Source organism: Sciurus vulgaris (genome assembly GCF_902686455.1).
Source record: "Sciurus vulgaris genome assembly, chromosome: 12".
Taxonomy (NCBI): Eukaryota; Metazoa; Chordata; class Mammalia; order Rodentia; family Sciuridae; genus Sciurus; species Sciurus vulgaris.
The window spans coordinates 110,598,093-110,624,551 of record NC_136473.1 but is presented as its reverse complement, the minus strand read 5'-3'; the positions used below and the strand labels follow the sequence as shown (position 1 = coordinate 110,624,551).

General features: G+C 47.8%; 1 protein-coding gene across 4 annotated transcripts in view; it reads right to left on the bottom strand.

Moving 5' to 3' along the window:
• LOC306641168 (uncharacterized protein) overlaps nt 1–26,459 on the bottom strand; it is a gene marked incomplete at its 5' end in the record, with an annotated part of 214,917 nt that overhangs the window by 186,817 nt on the left and 1,641 nt on the right. For 3 of the 4 annotated variants that reach the window (XM_079106078.1, XM_079106079.1, XM_079106077.1), the window contains one exon: nt 3,530–3,652. Of the gene's footprint in view, nt 1–2,031; nt 3,069–3,529; nt 3,653–26,459 lie in introns of those variants that run through there. The other variant, XM_079106080.1, reaches the window with a different exon arrangement.

The following is a 26,459-nucleotide window of genomic DNA, read 5'->3' as shown; positions in this document are numbered from 1 at the left end:
TACTGCCTCCTGGTTCATGTGTGCTTCGAGTCCACTCCAGACATGCTCCTGGGATGTCTTCCTCTGTGTTTATCTCCCTCCCTTTCATCTCTTTGATCCTGGGTACCCCTGCTGATTCTTCTAGCCCTTCGTATTGTCTTAGTACTCTGCAGTATTTGTATCCTAAATCCTAGTCACTCCTAGTGCCCAGCTCCCCAGATCTCCTCCCTGAAAGTCCTGCCAGGTGTGGCAGCTGGGCAGTAATCACCGCTGCCACTGCAGGAGCTCTGTGCTTCCCTGAGGGTGGATCTCCCTCTCCAGGCAGATGGTCCCTGCTTGGGGCCTGGGTGGGCCTCTTATTTGTGTACATTGTGTGTCCTTTGCTCGTGACTCTCTCCAGAGGACATGAGGCCTTACACAGCAACAGGGCCTACACGTGCACACAGACACACACACGTGCACAGTAATGGCAAACTGGAAATTATCAATAGAAAAGAACAAAAAAGGTCAGTTTGCCGGGTTGGGGGTGGGGGTTCTAAGATCCTCCAGTGCCGGGTTCCAACCCACGTCCTCTCTGAAGATGCTCAAGTCACCAAGGCTCAATGCCCGACTGTCCGCACGTTATTTGCTACTGAAACCCTGCTACTGAAAGAGCAGGAAGGGAACCAAATACAAGCCAGCAGCAAGGGGAGTATCGGAAAGAGCCCCAGACTTGGAGTCCTCCTTCATTCGTTTATTCCTTCATGCAATAGGATTTTTCAGCATCCACTGTATTCGTTAAAACTACAGGGTACCATTTCCTGCATTAGGCCCCAACAGACAAGGCTTAAAATCCAAAGGGCTCATTCAAGTTCCATGTCAGCAGATTAAAACTAAGTTGTGGCCTGAGCTGGGAGAACCGGGAGAGGAACAGACAATGTCCCAGACAGGGCCTCCTGTTTAACCTTCACGAAAAGGTAACCAAGTCGTCTGATACCCACAAATCAGTTATTTTTCTATTGTTTTGTTTCCCAGATTTAGAAGGAGAGTAATTTTGAAATGACTGTTCTGCTTTTATTTCTTTGTTTCTGCTTTTTCCAGACTTTCTGTCTGCAGAACCAACATCCTTGGCTCCACCCATAGAAACATTGTCTTTTAAGCCATGAAGAGTTGCCTAATTCTAGAATCACCCTTAAAGTCAATAGAGATCTCTCAGTTAAATCAGTTATGATTTTATCCTTTAATAAGTACATATCAGGTGCTGGTTGGATAACTAATTCTCTAGCCAAAGTGCCCCATGTCACCTCTCTATCCTTATTTGTTAAAGGAAAATGAAAATAAAAAAGAGGGCCAAACTTTTGAGTACCTCCCCCCTGGGTACATAAAAACATTCATCCTGAGACCTACTTTTCTTTTCTTTCCTTCTTTTACCTTTTAAAATATTTCACATGTGGATTTTCAAGGAATTCACATTTATAAAGCAAATTAGGTAAATCTAATAATCAACATGTATAAAAACTAGTCAGTCTCTTTGGTAATCAAGTCATTGAAGAAGAAATGCCGTTACGAGGAGAATGTGAACCACAAGGACATCTCACTACGCACCCTTAGGAACAGCTAAATAAAACACTCGCCACGTTAGGTACTGGAGAAGACGTAGACTAAGCAGGACTCTGACCAGTGTGTCAAAGAGTCCAGCCCACTTTGGAAAACAGCTTCACAACCTCTTAAAAGGATGAAATGGATGTCTGTCCTATGACTGAGCGAGTCCACTCCTAGTCATTTATTTATCCAAGAAAACTGAAAATACGGGTCTACAAAATCCTCGTGGAGGAGTGCTGACCATAGTGTTAGTCACAGTAGCCCCGATCAGAAGCAAGGCAGGTGCCCATCACGGGAGAATAAACATACTCCACATTCACACAGCAGAATGCTAGTCAGCAACAAAGATCAACACGCTTCTCACAGGAACAGCGCGGATCAGTCTCAAAAATATCAAGCGGAGACTGCATTACTCCACTTACATGAAATTCTAGAACCTGCAGTGGCAGAATGGCTCCTGGGGACAGGAATGAGGAGGCATGGCTAAGAGGGCACCAGGAAAAGTTCTGGGGTGACTGGAACATTCCTCATCTTGGTGTGCATCACCATTACCGATGGACTTAAAATCTGACCATTTTCTACATTCAGTTCTACCTCAATAAGGCAAACTGGACAGGATGCGCTGGGGGAGGCTTAGGAGACGGGACAGGTTGAGGCTGGACTGTGGTGACAGCTGCACACCTGTACCCATGCCTCTGAACTATTGTTCCCTTACAGTGAGTCAGCTGTGTGATTTGTCAACTGTATTTCAATCAACTGTCAAGTAAAGACAATGCCTCGCTATGAGGACATGGAGAAAGACCCCACTCAGCTTCTGCATGGGATGGGCCTTCTGGTCAGTGTGGTGACAGGCGCCAAGGGCCTTCCAGGAGGGGAGCCTCCTGGCCCAGCAAGGCCACTTCAGAAATTCACTACAAGAAAGCACCAGAAGACACACGAAGACCTGGATTTAGAGAAGTTCACGCAGGTGCCGTTTGTAACAGGTAAAACAGGAAGGCAATTTAATGTCTGTAAATGCCACGTTAGTGAAATAAATACGTATGAAAGTGTGCACCTGGGCGGCATTTCAATAATGTTAATCAACATGATCGACATGGAAAGCTACTCATAACATATCGGCAGGTCGTGGCGAATATGCAGAAGGCAGCACGGTGAGCACTACACAGGACCGAGCTCTTTAGTGCTACGCAGCAGTGTAGGTGTCTATGCTAACCCTGCTCCCACCCAGGGCTCACAGCAGGGATACACCACACGTGACAAGTGCAGCGAGCTCTGGGTGCAGGAGGATCATGTGTGCCTTTTTAAAAGACATAGATGATTAACTTTCAAAATAATCTTTAAAATGGGTCAATAATGGGAGGGAGTAGAAATCACTGGGACTGCGGTTCACGTGGGGTCGAGATGAGGATCTGGGGTAATCATGAGGTCATCTGCGTGACCCTAATGAAAATCTGGTGCAGTGGAAATGAGACGTTGACTTAGGCTTCACACTGTGCCGCCGAAGACAGCTGCAAGGAAAGCAAAGCATTTGAGAAGGTCACCTCTGCCTGGCGTTTCTGTCCTCTGGACCCCGGCATTCCAACTTCCGCACATGCTTACATCAGAAAACACTCCCTCGTTATTCTCCTGTGATAGCCTGATCAGATCATCCATCTCAGCCCCAGGGAGAGAGCCCCGGGTCAGAGAGTGCTTCCTTCCCCAGTTTACAAGGCACAGCCACCTGCTAGACCGTTCTGGGAAGAGCTCGAACGGGAAGAATTCATAGGTCTACAGGATTCACTTGCTGTCTAGAGTTCAGAAAGTTCTGTGAAGCTGCAGAAGGCAAGCAGCTCCATGTCCGGAGCAAAGCACGGTGGGCAGGTGGCTCTGAAGAAAACCTGCCCCTCTCAGCAGTCCTTCCAGACAGACAGATGGACAGACATGTGCAGTGCAACCTTCTCTGCGAGCTTGAGCTCCAGAGCAGGGTTACCTTGGGCACAGCTGTCTCATCCAAAGAATGAAACTGGCTCCCAGAGAGGGCACACTTGTCCAAAGTCAGCCAAAGTCAGGAGTGAGCTGTGATCAGGGTCCTCTGGCCCCTGGAGACTCAGAGCTGAGGAAAAAAGGGACAGTGTGTTGTGATGGAAGACCCTGGGTCTAGAAGCTGGTCTAGCACTGGCCATGTCCTTCACTGGCCGGGCGCCCTTGCCACCCTTCAGGGGACGTGCCTCCCTCCTGTAATGAGGGACCTCCTTCAGACCAGACACCCCTCTCTGCCCTCCCCAGCGTCGGTCCCGCCAGCACTGCCCTGCCCTGTCCATAGTTCTTTGGGTACCTGTTAAATCATCGCAAGGTGAAAAAGATGTCCTGTAAGCTGCCCAACCAGGGGCCAACGTCTCCTGCTTGCTCTTGCTGTTTATGAGAGGCGTCATTTTTTCCCCTGCATGACTGGATTGACCAGGCACGTCTATGTCTGTACTCAGAGCTCTGATGCATATGATTTGCAGAGTGAATACAAGTTTAATGTTCATTAAACAGACACCAAGAGCCCAGGGATGTGTGGAGCCAGGAAGAAGCAGGCTCCCGGGCAGCCGCCTCTCCCAGGGGCTGGGGCACCCAGGTCCTGGACCAAGAGGGGAAGAGAATGGGTGCAGAAGAGAGGGTCTCACCACAGACAAATAGCCACCCAAATGAGAGTTCCCATCTTCAGTCAACTCCACCCATCTGACAAGGCAGAAGCACTGCCACACTCAGTGTGGCCACCCGAGTGTCCAAGGTAGGCTTTGGTCCAGCAGGAGTTTCTTTACCAGACGGCCTGTCCTCTGGGTGCCACCTAACATCCTTCTTGGTCTCCAGATGCTACGTCATTATGATCTTGCTAAGGAGGCCTCTCCTTAGCCTTGAATTGGGTTGAATTTTGGGTTCCTAAACCAAACTTTTGGTAAGGGTCTTCTCTTGTGAAAGTCCTTTATGCTTTTTGAAAAAACCTTATAAATGTAATTTTATTTTAACATATAATACACAATGATAAAAATAAATGTTTTCAGATAGGGTGGTGTTAGACTATTTATTTCACTTTCTCGGCAGGTCATAACAATAAAAAAAGTCACTAAGAAAACTGCCTAACATTTCCTCATCAGAATGTCTTGCTTCAGCGTTTGTTTCTAGGGAGCACCCCGTTAAGCAGAAGGTGCCTGTGATCAAAGCAAACCGTCCTGAGGAGATGGGAGGAGCCTCTTGTGGCTGGACAAAGTTTTATTTCACGGTGGTGGTAGCACAGAGATGTGCTCCATTACTGTCGCCAGGAGCCCAGCCTGAGCTGCCAGGCCAACCTGCACACACAGATAAAATACACCAATGGCGTTCTCAAGCAGCCTGAGGAAAGAAGAAAATCAGACCACGATTACGGTCAATGAGGGCTAATGATAATGGTGAGCTTAACATTTAAACGAGTATTTCTTTCAAAGGGGATTAAACATAACAGTATAATGTGAACTTCAGAAACACCACAGGCACGGCATGAGAACACCATTTAGGGCTCGCGACCCGTGGACAGAGTACCACCCTGCCCTGGAGCAGCTCACGCTAATTGCAGAGTTATTATTTTTCTGTGAAGTTTCTATGTTAAATTACTGAACGAATTTGTACTTTGAAAATCTAGACTGTTGAAGCTATCAGGAATCAACCAGATTGTCAAGTATACATTCCCTTGGTTTACAAAAACTGAGATCCATATATTTTTCTTTTCATGCTTTGCTCAAGGTCCACGCTTAACCACCGAGGGAACAGTAGCATTCAGGTCCTCAAAACTGTTCATGTCCCAGAGTGCCAGGATCCCACACACGTGTGGATCCCGTACTTTGCCCTCAACGTACTCATATAAAAGTTAAAATGTAAGTCTATAAAGAGGTCAATGTCCACCAGTAATGAACCAACCAATAAATCTCACTGATTTTTCAATTTATCCATCACAATTTACTGGTTCATTCCAACAGTCTTTCTAAAGAAAGTTTGGTTTCTGGATTTTTGTTGTTATTGTTGTTAAGATATCCTGCAGTTTAATTTATAAACCAATGTACAGACAAGGTCTTCTTTATTCTGTAGGTTGAATAAACATTTTCAGAGGAAGATCATTGTTTTTACTAACCCAATCATAACATCAGTTATATAAAATAGAAGATATCTATGTGTCCTTACTTATCCTATATCAAATAGGATATTGTTAAATTGTGCATTTCCTCCAGGCATGATAGCACCTGCCTGTAATCTCAGGGACTCGGGAGGCTGAGGAAGGAGGATCCAAAGTTCAAGGCCAGGCTCAGCAACTTAGCTAGATCCTTACTCAAAATAAAAAACAAAAAGGCCGGAAATAAAGCTCAGTGATAGAGCATCCCTGGGTTCAATCCCTAGTACCAAAGCAAAATAAAACAAAACACTACCTACACAACTTTTTAAAGTAAAACAGTCACACACAAAAATCCACCTTGAATTTTCTTATCAAGACTTATTGCTGTAATATTACACATATCTCCTTGCCCTCTAAAGATCTGAGTGATCCTTTGAGAGTCAGACTTTTCAAATGAGTCCACAGAGGCTGAGAGTTGTTAGAGAGTAAATGACATAAGGAAACAAGCTCTGGAGTTTTCCTCCCAAAAAGGCATTGGGGAAGTAAGAAGTTCCCTGAGTTGAATCATAAATATTTCTGTGCACTTTGAATGTTCTTCGTTTGGAGTTTTTACTAGTTTTAGAGGTGCTCCAATTAAGGGACTGGGACACCAGCAAGGGCCTAGATTCATCAGCCGGATCTCCAGCTCTTAATTATTGGGTGCTGTCAGGCCCTACAGCACATTACACTTTGATCGGTGAAATACTCTCCCAAGAAATTCTATTTGTAAAATATTTTCACAGAGAATTCCAGTTGCCGATATATTTTTGGCAAGGAAACAGCAGGGAGCTGAGAACCTGGTGCCTGCGGGCCCTGCTGACTCAGTGACCAGGGTAGAAGGCCTGACCTGGAGAAGCCAGCAAAGGCTGGGGCGGAGCTCACAGGGGAAGGACAGGTGCTCCTGAGCGGCAGCTCATCAGCCACCTGGCTCCCCAGGCCACTGCCAGACCCCTGGGTAAGGAGTGTTGACCCAGAGAGGCAGAGGTAGTGCTGGAGACAGTGATGACAGAGGAGAGGAGACACTGAGGCCCTGAAGACGCTGCCCCCTGAGCACAGTGAACCCTGAGGTCTGCACACACCAGCCTTCAGAGCTGCTCGGAACCTTCCTGAACCAGATCCCAGAGTACAGATAGGGCTTGGCTCTCAGCCCAGCAGCAGTGGAGCGGAGAAAGTGAACTTAAAAGAAAATACCTATGATATATGCAATAACATGGATGGATCTCAAAATAACTATGTCACGTGGAATAAGCCAGACTTTTCATTTGTTTGTTATTTCCGTACTCCCACGGTGCTGGGGACTCGAACCCGGGCCTCAAGCATGAGGGTCAGGCACTCTACGTGATGCGCTACATTGCCAGCACAAGCCAGACTTTTAAAGTTGAGTACATACCCTATGATTACATTTATATAAAACTCTAGAACATGCAGACTGACCTATAGTGACAGAAAACAGATCACTGGCTGCTTGAGGGGCAGGGGACAGGGTGACAAATGGGCACAAGAAAATGTGCAAACTGTGGGGTTTGGGCAGGTAGGGACAAGTGTGCTCACTGTGGCCAGTGGTGATAGTTTTGGGGGCGTTTACATATATCCAACTTATCAAACTCTATGCTTTAAATGTGAGTGATTTCTTGTCTGTCAATTATACTTTCTTGAAAAAAAGATCCACAGGCACACTTCTCTTGTAGAGATTCTGATTGAGTTGGGCCAGGGTGGCGTCAAAATCTTTAAAGGTCTGCCCAAGAAAGGGGAGGGAGGATGGGAGAAAACAGGGGGGATCATGAACCAAAATCAATTTCCATACATGTATGAGTTTGTCAGGATGAACCCAACTACTATGTATAATTATAAAGCTTAATAATAATAATACATTTTTAAAATCAATTGATGAAAAAAAATAAGTCTTCCCAAATAATTGGGAAAGCAAGTTCCAGGTACAGAACCTTGTGACCATAGTCAGGACCTTGGTTATCTACAGTGGTATTGGAAGCCACTGATCCTTGGTAGGAACCAAAGTCGGAAATTAACATTGTCAAGATGGCCAGACTACCAAAAGCCTTATACAGATTCAATGCAATTCCTATTAAAATCCCAATGACATTCTTCATAGACATAGAAAAGCCAATCATGAAATTCATTTGGAAAAATAAGAGACCCAGAGTAGCCAAAGCAATCCTCAGTGAGAAAAGTGAAGCAGGAGGCATCACAATACCAAGACCTTAAACTCTACTACAGAGAAAGTAACAAAAACAGCATGGTATTGGCACCAAAACAGACACGTAGACCAATGGTACAGAATACAAGACACAGAGACAAACCCACATAAATACAGTTATCTCATACTAGACAAAGGCACCAAAAATATACACTGGAGAAAAGATAGCCTCTTCAACAAATGGTGCTGGGAAAACTGGAAATCCATATGTAGCAAACTGACATTAAACTCCTATTTCTTATGCTGTACAAAACTCAACTCAAAGTGGATCAAGGACTCAGGCATTAGAGTAGAGAACCAGCACCTAATAGAAAAAAAGTAGGCCCAAATCTTCACCATGTCAGCTTAGGAACTGACTTCCTTAACAAGACTCCTAAAGCACAAGAAGTAAAATCAAGAATCAATAAATGGGATAGAATCAAACTAAAAAGCTTCTTCACAACAAAGGATGAACAATCAATAACGTGAAGAGAGAGCCTACGGAGTATGCAAAAATCTTTACCACCTGCACCTCAGAGCATTAATCTCCAGAATATATAAAGAGCTCAAGAAACTTAACACCAAAAAAACAAATAACCCAATCAATAAATGGGCTATGGACCTGAACAGACACTTCACAGAAGAAGAAATACAATCAATCAACAAATATATGAAAAATTGTTCAACATCTCTAGCAATTAGAGAAATGCATATCAAAAGTACACTGAGATTTCATCTCACTATGGTCAGAATGACAATAATCAAGAATACAAGCAAAATAAATATTGGCGAGGATGTGGAGGAAAAGGTTCATTCATACATTGCTGGTGGGATTGCAAATTGGTGCAATCACTATGGAAAGTAGTATGGAGATTCCTTAGACAACTTGGAATGGAACCACCATTTGACCCAGCTATCCCACTCCTTGGTTTATACCCAAAGGACTTAAAATCAGCATACTACAGTGACATAGTCACATCAATGTTCATAGCAGCTCAATTCACAGTAGCAAAACTATGGAACCAACCTAGATGCCCTTCAACAGATGAATAGATGAAGAAAATGTGATATATATATATATATATATATATATACACACACACACACACAATAGAATCAATGAACTATAAAAAAAGAATGAAATTATGAGAATATCATGCTAAGTGAAATAAGCCAATCCCAAAAAATCAAAGGCCAAATGTTTTCTCTGATATGTAGATGCTAATTCACAATAAGGGGGGTGGTAGGGAAGAATAGAGGTGCTTTAGATTAGACAAAGGGGAGTGAAGGGAGGGCGCGGGGTATAGGGGTGGAAGGACAGTGGAATGAATAGGACATTATTTCCCTGTGTGCATATATATATTGCACAACTGGAAGAATGAGAAGTTATACTCAATTTATGTATGATGTGTCAAAATGCATTCTACTGTCATGTATAACTAATTAGAACAAATTTTTAAAAAATAGATAAAAAAAAAAAACCCTGCCAGCCCCAGTGCCCCGTGAGAACACAGGCCCTGTACAGACAAGTAATTTCCAGGGCATCTCTTACGTGAATCTGATCAGAGGAGTCCGCCGGGCCACTTCTGCACACAAGCACATCACATAGCTCTGCGACGAGTGGAAGTTCATGTCGTCCCACACGTCTCCGTTATCTTACTGCGTCTCCTGATAGCACTGGTGTGGGTGGTTTCCTATGCTCTGGAGGAATCTGTCACACTTGGACATGGGTCTGCTCATTTGCAGAAGAGAAGCAGACAAAATGGGCTCTTGGAGCCCAAGGTCAGGAAGGAAGAAGGAGCAAAAGAAAGGTGGGTGGCTGCCGCCCACCTTGGAAGGGAGAGAGAACCCACTCTCCTGGACGGAGCCTCCAGGACTGATATGGTCAAGTGGCAGGAACCAGAAGGTCCTCTGCTAACTGCTCTTCCTTTTTGCTTTGGGAATCAGAAGCCTATTCACAAGTCAGACCTTTTAACTTTTCACAATGTTCATCTCCCAAATTACCAACCCTTAGCCAGTTGTCTCCAAAGCCTACATAGGTGAAGGCCAAGAGAAGCTCATCTGTGGCTTAGGCCTAAGCTCATGGCTGCAGGAACAGCACTGTGCTCAGAGACCACATAGGACCAAGGAGGAAGGATCCCGCCTCTCAGTGTTGCCATGGGGACTGCGGCTGTGCTCACAGAATGCTCTGCACATCATGACTCTTTTTAAAAAGAGAAAACAGTTCCTATTTTCCAAAGGCTGAGTGGGGAGTGAGGAGGTGGCGAGAGGGGAAATAGAAGGTCTATGAGGGTAAGAAGTGGGCATCGCGGTCCAGGCAAAGGTGGACTAAAGCGGAATGAGGCCAGAAGGCCTCCCTCCACCACTAGGGAAGTGGAGAATCACTCCAACACACGGGCAGAGGCCTCCGTCAGCCACCGCATGCTGTTCTCCGGCAAAGCATTTCCTGCAGGAAAGAGTAGATCTGAGATTTGCAAAATTCATTTTCAATTTCTTAGGCGATAGCCACCCAATCAGAAGTAACCAGAAAGCATTCCCTCCGAAGGTCCCAGACACCATGAAATGGGATCCCTTTCCCTCAGAGCGTGCAGACCCTCTGCACATGTGTGCACAACTTCTATCTAAGGTTCTCAGGACACCTGGGCCTCTCCTCCCTAGGAATACAATCTACCTTTCCCTGATGGCTGTCCAGACATTACCCCCAAGTCTCCATGGAAGAACTGTTCCCATGTTTCCTATCAACAAGAGTGGAGCCAAACAGCCTTTGATGTCCCCAGAGTTACTTGATCACCCACATGACACTGAGCAGAACTAGGGGACTGGGAGACAGCAGCTCAGCCTGACATCTGCCCAAGGCCAGCAGTAAGGAGTGATATGAGCTTCTAGGTCCGTCCAATCTACCATCTGTCGCTGGCTTACCATGCCACCTTGGGTCACTGACTTCCCCACTCTGCACCATCTGTGAAATGTGCATAATAGTACACCATGTCCTTCAGTCCCTCCTTCATCCTCTCCTACTCTCCCTCCCTCCCTCCATCTCCTCCTCTCCACGCATGTCTCTCTCCCCCTCTCTCTGTCTCCTATAGAAGAGAGATAACATGTCTGTAAAGTGCTTTGAGCTCCTTGGAGATAGAAAGTCTATAAATATAAGCTGTTATCACTGTTGCCATGGAAACACACACAGACCCGTACTCCATTCCTGCCTTTGCTGAGCATAACTCTGGCCTTCCTGCCCCACTGGCAGTTAACCAATCAATGGCTCTTCAAAGCTCTGCAACCAGGCTGCGGGTGGGGACTCAGGACTAAACTTTTTGGTCCTCTTCCTGTCACTTTTCACAAACTGTGCTTCTGTACTAAGGCAGAGGGTGGTGCAGTCTGGCCAGACCAGCTGTTATCCAACCATGTGAATTATTGCAGACGTAATCAATATGCAGATTAGGGTCAACCCAGACCCTAATCTGCGGCTTATTCTACCCGGTTGCTAAGGTTGCTCCCCATGCCGACTGCTCGACTTCACAATCAAGGCTGCCAGAATGCCGGGACGGGACCCCACAAGGGCCTGCCTCTTCCTGTTGGCCCATGGCCTCTGGAGAGCGGAGGGAGGGCTTCTCACTGTTGTGTCACAGGACAGATGTCACCTGTGCCCACGCGGAGGTTGGTGAGTAACTGAGTGAATACGTGCTGTCCTCTTTTGCCCCGTGGGGAAAGGATGCTGGGCACTCCTGTGCAGGATGCTGGCCTGGACTCGAGACCCCAGAGCACATGGTACCTGCTGTGGCTGGTCTGCTTCCCTCCACCACCAGGTGAAGGGCACGGGGCCACTCGGTTTCAGGTGGTCCTGGGAGAGCCCGAAGCCTGACACAGGAGAGTCCACAACAACTTCCTGAGCCTCACTCCTCCCAGCCACAAAGTCTGAAGAGCACTTATCTCATAGGTTCGTGGTAACGGTTGAGCGAGATCTGGACAGAAATCCACAGCTCCGTGGTTGGCACCAGTAAGTGACAGCCGCATGTTGTTCCCTTGCACCGGCCTGCCACACACATGGAGAATGCCCTTTGCTTTGAATGGCACACCTGCTCACTTATTCTGAAGTCCTGGCTGGTGCGCAGCCTCACTGAGACGGGAGCATGTGACTGACTGCCTTCATAAGTGGGGGTCTGGGAATGTGAAGGGACAGGAGATGCTCCAGCGCTTACAGGGACCAGGAAGGACCTGCGGCATGCTCTGCAGGGTCCAGTGCAAAGTAAAATATGGGGCATTTGCTAAAAAATTACTTCTAATTTCCAGAGGATGACATCTGAGCACTAAACCAGGCCTGGATCCTTCTAAGCTGCGGCCCCTGCCCAGCTGCAGAGGCTACATCCTCGTGAAGCCAGGGGCACAGGTGACCTGGCTTTGTGGCTCCCAGTCCTGGTGCAGAAGATCACGGCGACAGCCATCTGTGGGAGCTGCTTTGGGTATCACATTGGTCTAACATGACATTGGAAGGACCAGGAATGATCTGGATACACTGAATTCATGTTCTAAACTGAACTTGAACTATAGTAAAGGTCACTTCAGAAGGACAAAGCTCATACAAACAAGTGAACTCGTGAGAACAATTAATGACAGCATCAAACACAAGACAATTGTGCCTAGAGGTGCAGATTGTTTCTGCATCCTTGTTCACAGAGAGGCCGAGGAGGAGGGAGGTAAATAAAAAGAGTATCAAGGACATCAATTTGTTCAACTGCTATGTATTAATCCTCCAGTGTATACAAGGCATGGTGCTCCACCAAGCAGGAGGAACAGAAAGGTGTGTTCAGTCACAAGGTGAGAAGGTTAGACCAGATGATCTCTAAAGTCCCCTTCAGCTCTGACCTGCTAGGGTTCATCAACGAAGAAACAGAGTTCACCTCAAAGACGCTGGAGTCTAGAGCAACAGCAGAAATAAAGCAGAGTTACTCTATGTAGATTGTTATTCTGGGTGTTTATGAACACATGCTGGTTCAGCGAGGAGTATGATAAACTAAGGGGAATCACAAGAAAACCCCCAAGGGGATTTTGCAAATATTTTTGAAAATAAATTCAATGTTTGGCCTCCATCCTCCCAACACTGGGCAAGGTCTAATCTATCCTGGTTTCTTGGCTTTGTCTCTGGTTGCTTTACACTTCCATGGCTATGTCTTGATAACCCACAATTTTTAGTGAGATAATGGGACCACTGCAAATCCATGACATTCTGTTTACCATGGGTCTTACAGATGGCAGGGAAGAAGAGGTGTGCGTGGGCACTCATCGGGCCACAGCCATTGTGTGCCAGGCCCTGCCATGTGCTTTTAATCCTCAAATAAGCCTGAAAGGCATTAATATTTCCACTTGGAGAAACTGAAGATTAATTTGCCCAGATTACTAATAACTAATAGGAGGAAGTGAGAATCTCATCAAGGTTTGTCTGGTGTTTAAAGCCTTGTGCTCAAAAATTGGCTTCAACACATTTAGGTAAAGACTCTTCTATGAATTACCAGGAAGAGTCACACCTTGGTGAAAAGAAAGGGTGTATGGCCCGTCTCAATCATATTCTTTATCAGTGGACAGAGGGGAAGGGGGAGTGAGGACCACCAGGAATGAACCAGTAATTAATAAGAGCGGGCCACATTCTGCCCCAGCCTTATTTTTTGACTCTGGGAGAATTCACCATCTGCCTGCCCTGTAGCTTAGTTTTACTATCAGATGAAGAAGAAGACGAGCTTCCTGTTTGAAGGGGGATAGAACACAGATGTGCTCTTGGCTCTGACATGCAAGGTGGGACAGGAAGTGTGAGAGCCACAGAGTGGAAGGACAAGGGTCTCATCCACTTCACATCCACCCTTCCCCTCCAGGTGCCCAGAAGGGAGAACTACCTGCTGTGTCCCCAAGCCACTGTAGTTCCGGCCCCTGCTACACTGGCTTGGCTTGTCTCTTACATGGAATTGAGGGCCAGCCTTGAGGTGGATTTCCCCTTGAGTCAGGGCCTACCTCACCTACTCTGCCATCACTGAGCGCACGGGCACCCTGGCAAAACAGTAGTTTAGGGAGCACATCTAGCAATGTCTGCAGACCACGAGACATTTGAGGCATTTGAACTCACCCTCAGTCGCTCGGTTGAGGGGCCTGAAAAGCTTGCACCTGGAGGACGCAAATTCTTAAACATCATACTCTACAATCTCCGAAGGACCATGTTCTGTAGGTGCAAGTCATCTGTTCTTAGACATCGAATGCCGAGATCATGTCCAATTCCAGCACGGGAGCACTTCCTCCCTGCCCAGGGCTCCAGTTCTCAAACTTTGACGCACATCTGCAGCACCAGGAGGACTCGTGAAATGAATTCCTACCTCCACCCTGAGAATTTCAGATTCAGCAGGTCAGGAGTGGGGCCTGTGAGTCACATGTCTAACAAGTTCTCAGGGGGCTGCTGGTGCTGCTGGCCTGGGGACCGTGCTTTGAGAGCCACTGACACAGAGCGTGTGCCTCCTGCGGCATGACGTACGGAAAGCACAGCACCACCACAGGCCACTTGGTCTTAGAGCCAGATGCTAATGGCAGCACTCAGCACCACGCTCTTTTAATACAGTCAGAGGACAGGGATGCACTTCCAGTCCGTCGCTCAGTAAGTAGAAAATACATAATTTATTTAACAAATATTCTAAGTGCTTGTTTTCAGTCAGGCATTGGGAGCCAGGAGGGACAAGGCGGACAAGAATATCGGCCCTCACAAAGCTTTGACTCAAGCGGGAAAAGCTGTCATTTATTGAACGTCTATGAAGTCCTAAGCCCTTTACATTAATGGCCTCAGGTTTGCATAAAGTCAGTGACACACGATCATCATGATGTCCATTTCCACAAAGAGAGCAAGAAACCTGAGAGCTAAGTAACTTCCTCGAATCCACGCAGCCTCTGCCCGCACATATCCCCGGCACCACCGTGAAATGCAGTTGCCTAACTGGGAAGGGACTTTCAGCTGGAATGCCCTACATTTTGTCAGAAAAATTCTTTTTTCTTAGAAAAAGGATTCTTCATTCCCATGACCTGAAAAGATCCCTGAGGTGTTGGGCATCGTCAAATGTAAGAGCCCAGGGGCCAGGGTGGGAGATCACGGCCTACCAGGAGGAAATAGTTTGTAACCCTTGTCCATAACCAACTTCTGAACCATCTGGCCAGGCAGGCTGGGGTTCAGAAGTTTACTCTAAACAGCAACCTTCCATGCGACCAGCAGGTTCCTGGTTAAAACTAGAGGCTCCTCCTTCCTGCCATCATTTATTCAAGCGACACTTCCTGAAGCTCCTGTGCTCCAGGCACTGTGCCGGGCACTGTGGAGAGCTCGGGGGTGAGGCGTGGTCCTCACCAGCAAGGGGCCCATATGAGCACAGCTACTCCGCCCTCCAGGTACTGGACTTGAGTGCCTCCCTGGGGTGTCTCACATCTTAAGATTTCCAGGGGTTGTGCTTTTTATCTTTATTCATGCTCCAGTTCATACATCAGTTCATGCTGTGTTTTTATTTATTTTTAGTGGAGCTCTTAATAATAGGAGTTAGGCATTTAGTGAGATAATTTCTTTAAAAAAAGAAATGACAGTTATTTTTCAAGATTTTGCTAAAATACTTTTAAAAAGCAGGAGGGTCCTGGGGCAATGAGAGAAAGGGGAAAAATCCATGGAAGTTAAAGAATCTATGATCCTTAACAAAAGATAGGAAGCTGCCCTCAAGGAGGCCTGGGTAGGGATCTTACAGGAGGAAGAGGCGAGCTTTGGAGGGGAGTAAAGTGTGAGCGAGGTTGGCAGCGGGAGAGAAGCAGACCCAGTGCTGGCTTCCTCTGGGCTTTCCCGCCCTTCACAGTTAGATTGCCCGTCTAGACCACATGCGCCTCAAATCTGATCCTTTTTTTTTTCTGTAAGAAATCAAAAATTAAAGTTAGCCAGCTCCCTGGTTGGGACATCGTTAATAGGAGATTACACATCTGATTCAGTTTGGAGCCTTGAAATCAGACTTGAGGTACCACAGAGGACTCAGCATTGTCGCCAGTCTATGTGGGGGTGAGGGTTTGGTGGGGCAAGAAGAGAGAACAAGCAACTGGTGACAATCAAGTCTCTGTTTCTTTCTTTCAGATATCTGTGCAAAGGTGCCACCATGAACATGCAGTGAGCACACTGTGAACACACCATGGGCCCTCTGTGAACACACCATGAGCACACCGTGCACTCTGTGAATACACCGTGAACACACTGTGAACACACCATGAGCACACCATGAGCCCACCATGAACACACCGTGAGCACTCTGTGAATACACCATGAACACACTGTGAACACACTGTAAACACACTGTGAGCACACCATGAGCATACTATGAACACACAATGAGAACACTATGAACACACTGTGAGCATACCGTGAATACACCATGAACACACCAAGAGCACTCTGTGCACACACCGTGAACACACCATAAGAACACACCATGAGCACACTGTGAACACACCATGGGCCCTCTGTGAACACACTGTGAGCACACTGTGAGCACACCATGAACACACCGTGAACACACCGTGAGCACACCGTGAACACACCCCATGAACACACCATAAGAACATACCATGAGCACACTGTGAACACACCATGGGCCCTCTGTGAACACACCGTGAGCACACTGTGAACACACTGTGAACACACTGTGAGCATACCATGAACACACTGTGAACACACCGTGAGCATACCATGAGCACACTGTGAACACACCATAAGAACACACCATGAGCACACTGTGAACACACTGTGAGCATACCATGAACACACTGTGAACACACCATGAGCATACCGTGAGCACACTGTGAACACACCATAAGAACACACCATGAGCACACCGTGAACACACCATGGGCCTTCTGTGAACACACCGTGAGCACACTGTGAACACACTGTGAGCATGCCATGAACACACTGTGAACACACTAAATACATTGTGAACACACCATGGGCACACCGTGGGCCCACTGTGAACACACCATTAACACACCATGAGCCTACTGTGAGCCCACTGTGAACACACCATGCGCACACCATGAGCACACGTCGCTCATTATCCATGGAGCCCTGACTTCCTAAGCTCCGTCAACAGCTGTCTCCAAATTTTCCCTTGCATTTTCAAATTCCAAAGAGCAAAGCAGTATTGCATGTTTCTTTCCTCTAATTTAAGAACACTGAGGGAGCTTGTTCACAGTAGTCTCATCCCGGAAGCTCGTTCCTACACTCAGCTTGGAGCTTTTAATAACGTTGCTGTCCCATCTCCCCAAATTCCTCACACACCCTACAGTGGCACGTCTCAAACATTAAAGTTAACAATTAGCTGGGAGGCGCGTTCCCCTGCAGATTCCTGAGCCTTATCTTGATAATCTGGTTCAGTAGGATAGGATAAATCCCAGGAATCTACATCCTAAGGAAGTTAACCAGGTACATTTGATGGATAGCTGGTGGTTGGCTTATTGAGACACTATGCAATTCCATCAGGACTGGAGACGTAGGTGCTCATTCAGCTCATCGCTGCATGCAGAATATCCACCCCTCACTGTGCTAAGGCGTAGGGAGTACCAACATGGAGAGTCTCTTCTCATGAAATTAAAGTGTAAGCCAGTGGTCACACATGAAGAACCCCATCTGCAACAAAGGGCACAAAGAATTACACAGTGCCCGGAAGACCTCTGGCTCACGCATTTCCCCTAGTTCCTGAGTATAAGGACGTCTTCCTCTGAAGGCCTAGTAGGGGTTATCCAGCCAAGAGAAGAGAGGTGGACCTTACAGACTAGAGGGAAAGGCCTTGCTAAGGCCTTGTGGCCAGAGGGAGTTTGGAGCATCCAAAGTTACCCAGTGTCTTCAGCAATGGGGATTCATACAGACTTCCAAATGTCACTCTAACATTCCAAACTTCTGAAAGGCTGGGGCAAGGGAAGACTTGTGGATTTGCTTAAAGTAGCTCTTAATTCACAATTAAATGCAAACTGCACTGAGATCAGTTGTCAGTCATCCAGCCCAAACTGAGGCTGCAGAGGGCACACAGGGCCTGGGGAAATCGCAAGTTCCATGTCACCACAACCCGTGCTGGGAATGGGCAACAGCTGTCTGCATCCACAGGCCCCTAGAGAGGCTGGCAGAGTTTGGAGTGACTGTCACTTTGGGAAGCAGAGAAGGTGGGGGACAGGATACCCACAGGGCCGCCCTTGCCAAAAAGCAAAGCCCAGACTGTGCACCGCTCTCCCGCACCTGTTTTCCGCACACTCCTCGGGATCTTCTCCAGACATGCTCCCCACTGCTTACAGAGCCACCTCTCATGACCCCAGTGGCCTGGACTCTTCTAATGGTTTACTCTTAAAATGGATTGTTTTTCTTGACACAAAAGAAAGGGGCTTGATCCCGTTGAAGAATAAAGTGTTAGATAATGTCTCCCTCCCAGGATTTATATTTGAAAAGTCCCGGACAACAGTAAATAACAAAAGAGCAAATACAGATGTGCCAACTTTCCTCATCCCATGGCAAACACAACAACAGAACCTCTTATTTTTAGCTGGGCATGTGGTACTCAAAAACTCTTTCTCAGCTTCCCTTATACCTAATGAGGCCATGTTCTGACCAGTGAGATGGGAACAGATGTGTCCTGGGACCTTTTCTAGGATGGATATTTCTGTAAAGAGCAGTTGTCCTGATAGTTTTCCCCTCTGTCCTTCCCTCCAGCCTGGCACCCGAGGCACCATGTAGGAGGTACAGTAGAAGGGGAAGTTGGAAGAGGTCTGGCTCCCTGAGTGCTTCACAGAATAGTCATCACCCCTACATGGACCACCTACCTCTGAGTGAGAGGGAAATAAAATCCTACGCTGCTGAAATCACTGTTATTTTGGGTTTCCATTACTCCCAAACATAACCTCATTTTTTAGAAACTATCAAGAAGATTTTTCTTTCCTTTTCTCTTTCTTTCTTCACAGTGAAGATTTTTCTTGGGGCTGGAGTGAGGGGCATCCCTCAAATGTGGGAATGACATCCTCTGCCTTCACACATGGCTATTTCTTTAGGTCGGTCCAAGCTGAATCATAAGGTGGACAGTGAACATGATCTTGGGGGCAAGAGACCTCCACCTGAGGCTAGTCCTACCACAGACTTACCAGTCATTTTCCCTCACTGGTGTTCCACTTTCTCATCTGAAAAACAGCCTTCTTACAAATCTGATAGTTTCTAAGACCAGACGTGTTCAGCCTTTCTTAATGCCCATACCAATCTGCCAAAGGAAATTATTATTAGGATGAAAAATTCCATCTTACTAAAAGATTGTGCATCCAGATATTAATTATTTGGAGCTTACAACACATTCTACAATGGGTCACTAACATACATGAAGGTTTGGTTCCCAAGTAAACTCCAAAGTTACTTAGCTCACAGTTGGTATGGGGGAAAAGAGCACTTGGTCACAAACTGGAGAGATGGACAGGAGCATCTTCTATTCCACTGTTGGCAGAGAGGGCACATTCTTCCCTCAGCCCTGTGTTCTGGAATTGAGAACAGTTGCCTCCAGTACCAGTGTTTCCCTTCACACCCAGATTCATGTGGAAGCTAAGAAACCAGGAGTCTGGCTGGTATTGAATATCCCGGGCCTGCTGCAAGTGAAAGGCTACTTTCTGAGTGTGTCAACATTTCCTTAAGCAAACATTATGCAGACTCCATGGGGGATGCAAACGGGGAGGATGTGCTGCCTCTGACTTTTCCTGTTGGCTGGTGGCCCAGGGCCCCAGTGTCACCCAGCTTTGCAAGGGAGTGGAGAAGCCAGGAGGCAGGCCTGGATCCTGTCCTGGAGGAACTGAGTACCTTTGCCTTCCTGCCCTACGAATGAGGTTTCTGAGGGATATCATAGTTTCCTGAAGATCCCTGGTCTGCTTCACTCCAGTTCTTCCTTTAAAGAGGGCAGTCTAGACCCCATGTGTTATCTTTATTAAAAAACAAAACAAAACAAAACAAAACCAAAAACAAATAAACTTTGCCCCAAAGGCATTGTTTCCATCTGCCTGATTCAACAGCCCCTGCCCCTGAGTCTCTGCACATGCTTCCTCTGCCTTGCCTGCCCTCTTGTCCTCAGAGGCTCACTCCCCCTTGACCAAGTGTCTTCATCTTCAGGAAGCCTCCTCAACACTCATGAGGAAGCATGTCCCCTCTGTATGCTCTCCCAGCACCCTTAGCAAGGGTCAGGCTGACCCACCTCAGAGAATGAGCTGCTGAAGCTTCTCAACTCTGCAGCGGCCAGCTCAGCGTGCCGCTCCTCAGTAATCAGTGGATGAATGCTCTTCCTCTCTGCTCCTCCTGGTCTATCACAGTCCTGACCAGGGCCTGCCCCCTGCACAAGGGTGTCTGCGTTCCCTGAACTCTCATTGCACCTGAGGTCGCCACCTCCGTTGTGGAACGATCTTCACCCCCAGCACTGCTGCTCGCTCAGTCCTGCGTCCCTCCTCCTCTCCCAGACCCCACCGCTGGAGTCCAGGCGCTATCTTCACCCGCCTTTGTTGTTCTCCCAGTCTCCACAGCAAGGCACACACAGCAGGTAACTGGTGAATGATTGATGGATGAGAGCATGAATCCAAGAAAGGATTTTTAAACTGTAACCCAGAGGAGACTGGCATTTCCTTGGAGAGCTTTTAACTTAAAAAGCAGAGGCTGTGCCTGGGTGCCCTGAGCTATGCCTGCCCTTTCCATGTGTCTAGTTTCCTTCTGAGGACACAGTTAGGCCTAGTGGTTATGAAACTGGGGTCTCGACCCAAACAGCCTTGATCTGAATGTGGCCTTCCTCCTTCTATCTTTAGGGACTTAATCTATAGGAGTGTTAGTTGCTTCTTTTATAAATGACGATGGTAATAATAGGACCTACTTCCTTAAGTTGTAAAAACGTTAATATAAAACAGAAAATTAAAGGTCATCCATATTAAGTACTTGGTATAGAACCTGATTTACAGGAAGAGTCTAATAATGCAGCTATTATGCATCAGTGTAGCTTCTAATGAGATGACAGAAGGCTTAAATCAAGCAAGAACTCCTGGGAGGCCAGGGCCCCAAGGTGCTGTCTCCTGGCCACTCCACTTATTTCCATGGGCAGTGTCCCTGGTGGCACCCCTGTAAGGAAAGGCACAGCACTGGCTTTTAGCATCCAGAAGCTGAGTACCTAGGTGGGTCTTGTGACTGTGTATGTGAACAGGCTACCAGGTTTGCAGGACGCACTTCAGTAGAAGTGGCTTCCCAGTGGGGTCACCGGCTGTGATGCTGCATGCCCCCTAGGTATGGAACAGGGCATGCTATCACTTGGTAATGCAAACCCATGCTGTCGGCTAGCTAGGACACAGCCGTTTGCCTAAAGGATTTGCTCCTCGAGAGAATAAAACCTTCCTCATTACTTTGTAGAGAGATGAGTATAAATAAAGTTGTAATCCACTTTATGCAAATTAGTTTGCATTTTCCTGCCTCCCAGCTCCTCCTCAAAGTAAAATAAAAGCAAAACAATCATTTTTCATTACTTCCCTTTGGTTTGATCCCTACAAACTTAACCACATTAAAATGTAATATTGGTAGGATGATATGGAAATGTACAGTGCCTCAGAAAGAAGAAAAACGGACATTTCTCATGAGGTGTAGAGGTTCTCTTCTCAGTGTCTGCCCTACCTGTCTAGTTGCTCACTTGAGTGTGTGCTATCTGCTCCAGGGCCAGCCAACAGCTCGGCAGCCACTTGATCCTCTGCCTGGCTCCCTGCTCCATATCCTGGCCACACTGCAGGGAGGAACCGAGGCCAAGGCAGTCAGGGCTTTGGTTTCCCAGCAACCTATGACCTGCTAGGAAAACGTGAACTGTGCTGATCTGATTCCCTCTCCGTGGAATCCAGACTAAAAGTAAAGCAAGCTTTCCAGTTAGCAGTGGGTCTGCAACTGCAAGATGATGAGAAAGGAGGCCCATAAGAACCGAAGCCAGTGACCTCCATGCACACAAAGTTGCACTGGGGGGAGCAGAGGAAGCAGAGAAAGTCAGCGGGTGGTTAGAAGGGAGAGAGAATTCAGGGTGCAGCTGAACTGCTTCAGCGGGTGAAGGCTACAACAGCTAGAAAACAGATCTCCAGACCCTGGCCCAGCACCACCTCCAGGACAGGACCTGAAACACCAGCATTTGCAGTGACCTGTCCTGCAGTCCCGGGATGGGTGCCTCTGCCTGGGCGTTCCATGTGTATTCACATGGAACTGTTTTAACTATTTTACTGAGAAGGCGTGTATCTGTTTTTGCAAGTGCAAGATCTTTTTCTAAAAACCACATCTGACTTCAGAGTTAAGAGAGGTCTTGGCTCAAGAAAACATGAAGCCAGCTTTGGGACAATAGTAACTGACAAGAATGATAATATTGCCTGTAAAGTATAGGTTCCTTAGATTCTGTGCTCCTCAGAACCAGAGCCCCTGCTTGAAAAAGGACACTACCACGTGAGGAGTCATGCAGGGGAAGGTAGCAGGGCCACCAGGGAGTCCCACCAGGATGGAGAAATGAGAGCTTCTACTTTGAAAAGTGGAAACAAGGGAGGCAGAAGAGAAGTTCTCAGTAGATGTAGGGCTACCACCACGCACATGCACCAGATTCACATCTTCCCCTCCAAAGCGGAGAACTGGGGCTGGCCAGCAGTTATAAGGAGCTACTCTGAGTTTCCCAACAATAGGCTGTCCCGCTGCCAGGTAGGGAGGACAGAGCCCCTGGAGGTATTGGACTGGAGACTATCTGGCTAGCCACACAGCCCTGCAGACGGCAGCCTGAGCTGGAGGGCCTCTGCCGTTGTCAGCACCGGGCACAGGAGCCAGCACCGGGCACAGGAGCTCACCCATGACTCTTCCTGGCCTTCGACTATTGCTTCAGTAAGAAGCTGAAGATTAGAGACCATAAAACAGGCATTCCTTTCATCTCTAGAAGACTTCAGATATTCCGAGCAGAAAAGGGGTCATAAAACACTTCCCCAATCCTATGTCATCTACATCCATCCTGGGCCTGATGAGACCGTGCGGCTAAAGCAAAGAGCTCCTGGTCTTCCTCACGCTGCACATAAAAACTATCCCCATTCTGCATGGTGCCAACGGAGCTGAACCTCCTGTATTCTCTGGCCAGCACAGCCTGGATAAATCTACATATGTACATCTCCTGGCTTTTGTTTCTATAAATTGTGACTCCTCTGTAGGACCAGCGGAAAAACAAACGAGCCTCTTTTCCCCAGTTTGTTCAAACCACATAAAATTCATTTTCCCCTTTTACGTGGTTTGGTTTGCTTATTTCTTATGTGGGTGGATGGCCGAATTTCGGCCGGCTGAGATCCAGGCAGATTTCCTGACTTGGCTGCTGATTACAGTGCCTCTCTTCCAGGATAACGAAGTGGTGGGATCTATCCTCAATGAAATTAGTTCTTGGAAAGGTGTTCACTGGTTGCCTTTTAAGAAAATGGAAAATTCCAGAAAGGAACTTCTGTTCATTACATTTTTGAGATGGGGGTCTCTCATGTTGTTCAGGCTGACCCTCAAACTCCTGGGCTCAAAGGATTTTCCAGCCTCAGCCTCCCAACTGCTGGGGATGTAGCTGAACTACACCCTAGTCTTGGAACTTTACAGAAGGCACTCCTTGGTTCCTGCCCTGGAGGAGTACCAGGAGCAGGTGGGTTGACTCTGAAAACTGCAACAATGACCTGGCACCACTTTCCTGGGACCCAGTCCAGCTAACTGGCAGTCATTCCAGGGAGTCGTGATTCCTTACAGAGATGATGCTCCTCAGTGGCCCTGCTGGAACAAAGTAAAAAGCATTCCCCCATTGTCCTCTCTGCTGTGGTCACTTCTGCCATTCACACACTTCATAATTTGACAAAGTTCACTGGGGTAGAAAGGAATTCTGGCAGGTCTCACTACACCTGCTTTGTGGATGTCCCCGTTAAGAAACAGCCCAGCAGAGAGCAACTGAGGCAGGTGCCAGTCAGGACCTGGCAGCCAAGGTGACCTGTTACTTCCACTGAAGGTAGGAAGGGTCCAACACACCAACAGGCCTTGGCAAGAAGGTTCCTGTTCATTATTTTCATATTGTGTCCTCAGACAGGACAAGGGTTCAATTCCAGACTCAAAGAAATCAGAGGAAAGCGCCAGAATGACCTCAGATGAAAGCAAAGGAATAATTCAGTTTGTTCCCATCCGGGGGGATGGTTTCTTTAAGAGACCAAAACCATTCTGGAGAATGATCTGCTTTTCTACTAAACATGAGGAGTCCCTTCTGAAGCAGAGTGACACCCTGGGGAGCAGTCAGGCGTCCTCCTATCAGGTGATGGCCAGGCATCCACCAGGCCCTGCCCTGGTGACCAGACTGCAGCACTTCCCCAGCTCTGCACCACAGGGCTGCACACTCAGGCGGCCTCCCAGGGCACACAGAGCCGCCATTGAGCACTCTCCTCTGCACTGCACACAGGCTGCTGCCAGGATGAGTCACTGTGCCACACATCCCCCATCCCCTGCGCCTACTTAAAATACTCCAGGCCTGGCTGAAAAGCACCCCACTGTGTGTGAGCACGTGTGTGAGCGTGGGACTGGCAGCCCAGCCCTCCGTGCTCTCTGCAGAGCAACTGCATCTTGTGGCCAGGGACCCGGGGTCCCGGGGTCAGAATGCCAGCAGCTCTGAGTTGTTTTTCAGACCTGTTCTCTCACACAGGCTGCCAAGTTGCACCCTCTCTTTTGCACCCTAATTTTAGCCTTCCTGGGACCTTGTTACTGGGGACGGCCTGTCCTGTCTTCTCCCAGCCCCACTTCTGACTGGTTGTCTTGCTGCTCACAGGACTGCCCTGTCCTGCTGTCATCCCTTAGACCCTGGCTCTGCCCCCAGAAGGTTCCGCTTTGACCACCACAGTATCTGGTTGTTCCCTGAGTTAGAACCTGTCATCCTCACTTGCACAGAGGTCCCTAATCCCCCTCCACTCTGCAGCCATTTCGCTCCCTGCGTCTCCTCCATCCACCCACACACAGCATTAACCTTGGGGAGAACCAATCACAGGACTCCAGAACCATCCCTCTTCCCTAGCCTGCACAGAAAAATACCCTGAGCCTTTAAACTGAGCTCAAGAATTTTCTCCTTTGTTCTGCAGAGAAACACTGCGCTTCACAGGCATGTATCAAACAGCTTCTTAGTTCCCCAGGATCTGCACCTCCGTCCACACCCAGCGACACACCCCACCTGCCAGAGGCACCCCTCCCTCCCAAGAACCACGCACATTTTGCTTTCAACCTGCTGCCACAGCACCCTTCATAGAAGGGGCCTTGGAACAAAAGCCCAGCCCAGTACAGCCCAAAGGGACATTATGTGCTTGAGTTATTCATTACTTGAGTTAGAGGAGGTCACAGAACAGGAAGCATGCTGGGATGTAGGGAAAGGTGGCATGGAGGGTGGGGAATTCGGCAGGGTGACCTTCTACTAGCCTGATGGGAACTCAAGAATCCTGGCAGGGGGTAAGTCTCAGAGTGAGAAGGCGGTAAATTCATAGCAACAGCCCCAAGGTTAGACAAGGTCAAGTGGAAACAGGGAATTAAAACTAAGCTAGCTACTTAATAGTTCTTGTTATGCACCAGGCCCTGTGCTTAGCGCTTTCCCACAGCTCCGCCTCATCCTTGCTACCATGTAGCACTCCAGTTTTACAACCGAGGGGACAGCACTGAAGAGAACAAATGATTTGCCCAAGGTCACACAGCTAGCACACACTGAAGCTGGAATGTGGACCAGGCGGTACCATGTGGTGAGGAGGTTAGATGGGTGGGACAATTCCAGATAGAGTGGCCGGCCAGGTGGAGTGGGCGGTGAGCCACTGAGAGGTCTCTGAGATCCCGTCCTCAGCAGTAATGCCCAGCTGAGGTGGAAACATGGAGGGTTCTAAGAAGTGGGGGTGGGGGGGTGGTACTGGTTTAGAGTGGGATGCAGCAATGGCTCTGTAGGCATGACCTTCAGGGCTTCACCAACACCTGGGGAGAGTTACATGCACCCAGGCAAAGAAATCAAAGCCAGGGAATCAAAATGTGAAAGGGCAGATATCTGCCAGAGGAAGACAGTAGGTCAAGGACGAGAGAGAAAGCCGAGAAAGCCTGTCTTTGCCAAACACAGCATCAGAGTTCTTGGCATTTGCCACAGCCCTGGAGAGCTAAGGTAGGGCACTGCCTCTGTAAGGAAAAACGGGGATCCTGATGAAAACTGATCACTCTGAACCTCTGGGTACACACTGTTTGACCACATGCTTCTCCTGGAGGGGTAGGGGTGGGGCACAGGCAGGGCAACCTCCTTCCCACGCCCCCTTCCCCCATTCACCCTTTTTTGCTGGTTCTGCCCACAGGGTTTTCTCCATCTTACAGTAGTGGACACTAACAAACATGCCCTTCCTGGCGACCTGTTCTGCTGGAAAGTCCTCTGTGAGGTAACTCCTGCCTGGAGGGGGACCAGGGGCATCACATCGCAGGTGCAGCTTCTTCCTCCAGTTCTACCACCAACCACC